This window comes from Cicer arietinum, chromosome 4, assembly GCF_000331145.2.
Source record: "Cicer arietinum cultivar CDC Frontier isolate Library 1 chromosome 4, Cicar.CDCFrontier_v2.0, whole genome shotgun sequence".
Classification (NCBI taxonomy): Eukaryota; Viridiplantae; Streptophyta; class Magnoliopsida; order Fabales; family Fabaceae; genus Cicer; species Cicer arietinum.
Genome location: NC_021163.2, coordinates 62,513,657 through 62,516,510, shown reverse-complemented (window position 1 = coordinate 62,516,510; position 2,854 = coordinate 62,513,657). Strand labels below are relative to the sequence as shown.

The window sequence follows — 2,854 nt, the reverse complement described above, 5'->3', positions numbered from 1 at the left end:
TAAATTTTAAATTGATATCATTAAATTATTATAATTGATGTAAACTTTTTAAATCATAAAACGAATTTTCTAAATTTTAAATTGATATCATTAAATTATTATAATTGATGTAAACTTTTTAAATCATAAAACGAATTTTCTAAATTTTAAATTGATATCATTAAATTATTATAATTGATGTAAACTTTTTTAGAAATTTTAATTAAGTAATTTCTTTTTCACTGAGTTCTAAGTGATTGTTTTAACGGGGTTACTCTTAGACTTATCCTCTTTTAGATGTATATCATTGTTAGCCTTTTGGCAAAAATTAAATATAGTATCCATTCTTGTATTCTTTTAGATGTATGATATTATATGGTGCTTCTTGATTTGTTTTTGTACTTCCATATTTTCCGGCACACAAAATTAAACTTATTAAATTTATAAAATTAATTATTCATTTTTATGCCTCTTTTCTATCTTCAAAATAATAAATTTAATTATATTAATTATAACTAATATAATAAAATAATTATTGTTATATAATAACAAAATTTAAAAAATATTAAAATTATATTGGTTATAAAGAAACAATTATAATTATTAATATTTAAAATTATTAAAAATATTGAATATGTAAATATATATAAAATTTAAATATAATAACAATATTACTGGAGGTGGGTTCATAATGCGGGTGTAATTTGTGTTGTCACGTAAGTTTAAATTTTTATTAATCGATCTTTAGTTTTATTAATTTGAAATATATATTCGTACGAACTTTGAACTCTAAACATACTTTATGTATGCATTTTATTTATTTCAATTTATGGTAGGTACAATAACTCATCATGTATAACAACAACAATAAACATTCTCATAACAGGTACCACCTCTGTGATAGCCCCTGTTGATGCAATCTTGATTGCAAACCCCAGGATTTATGCATTTATCACCACATGTTATACCCAGAAAATCCAGACCAAATGCTAATTCTGCAACCAAAAGAAATTAAATTCATACAAGCAATAAGTTTATATATATATATATATACAATTAAAAAGTCCTATAATAAAGTCATATGCATCTAGCCACTAAATCAATTCCCAATTTGAGTTAGTTAATTATATATAAAGAATACAAATCAATAGATAAAACAAACGTTTATTTATTACCTGAAACCAAAACCAAAGAAAGGATCAACATCCAACAAATATATGCTCGATTGATGTTAAGGGCCATTGTGTAAGATTTCACTTAATATTTTATTTCTTGTTAGATTGAAGACTAACATGTTCCTTATATACCATCTATTTAGATTTAGAGAAAGCAATAAAGATGCTTCAAAGTAAAAATAAATTAATGATATTAAATATTTTTATTTTTATTATATTTCAAAATACATTATATATAATTTTTTATTAATTATTCAAACTAGCATTTAAGTCTGATGAGTCTTACATCAATGATGACAAGAATAATTAACTATTATTTTTGTTTGAAACATTAAATACCTTTTTATTTTTTTATTGTATTTTATCTTTTTGAAAATAATTAACTATTATTGTATTCTAATAGGTTTAATAATTATGAAGTTCTTTAATATTTGTTACAATCACAACAAAAATTACAACAAAATCCTGTCATTGAAATCATTTAACAATTGTCAATATTTTTTCATTATAATATTCTTTCAAAAAAATTATATTAACTCAATAATAGTGTTGCACTTGAAAAAAAATTTTCTTACATACTTTAAAATATGCGTAAACTCTTTAAAACAAATGGCATTTATCAGAGTTAACTGTAATTTTACATAATCCTTATTAAGATTGTATACTTAACTTTATAATTGATCCAAAATTTGATTTCAATATTTTACAACAATAATTATAAAGTAGTTTGAAAAAATTATGATAAAAAAGACAAAAAAGTGTATCATTTATAAAAAATAAAAGACCAAAATAAAGAATTAAAATAAATATTAAATAAAAAATTAAAAAAAAATCAAAATTATATTTAAGTCTAAAGAAAACTCGTCACTTTTTAGACATTGAAAAATTTCCCCACTCATAATTGATTGCTAACATAAAAATCATATCAAAAATCTTAATTTATAACTTTTAGTATGATATTTTTTATTTAAATGAAAATGTAATATTTAATACAAATCATAATCACAATAGTATAATATTTTCTATTCTATAATAATTGATATATTTATAAAGAATTGTTTTGAAAAATATCGACACTTTTAATTTTAAAGGTAATCATATTAATTAATAACTTCTTTATTTATTTTTTTTTTTTTTTGACTAATATTGGATGCATCGTTTTTAATATAGATTCATACATAATTTTTAAAATAATAATTTTCTTTTGAGTTTCTTAACAAATGTAATAAAGACATTTGTTAGTATTTTTCAATGATGGAATAGTTTGTTTATTATAGGTTAGAGGAAGTAGTATTCAAGAAATAAAATTTCACTATCATTAATTATAAATTAGTATTTCATTCATCTAATTTTAAATATTTTATTTATTATTTTTGTTTATCTAAAATTCTTTATTATTGTATAATACTAATATCATATTAATTATTTTTTTCACTGTATATATTTATTTATTGTACTCTAACTAATCAAAATTTCCACAATAATTAATAATAATATTTTGAGTATATATTAACGGATAATCTATATGTTCATTCACTTTGGTCTCTTAGACGCGTAGGGTGTTTGGCCTAAAATTGGGCATCTTCATAGCTAACCATACATGGTTTTCTCTTTTAATTTTCTATAAAATCCTCAATTTAATTTTATAACTCATTTTTTCACCCCTTCTTTTGAAATTTTAAATAATTCACCATAATTTT

At 20.0% G+C, this 2,854-nt stretch overlaps 1 long non-coding RNA gene across 1 annotated transcript; it reads right to left on the bottom strand.

The window, feature by feature from the left end:
* Positions 1–760: 760 nt before the first annotated feature.
* LOC113786363 (uncharacterized) lies at positions 761–1,304 on the bottom strand. The gene is made up of 2 exons (XR_003472640.2): positions 1,155–1,304; positions 761–974 (listed from the first exon to the last, which is right to left on the bottom strand). It is a non-coding gene; the product is annotated as an uncharacterized lncRNA (long non-coding RNA).
* Positions 1,305–2,854: the final 1,550 nt, after the last annotated feature.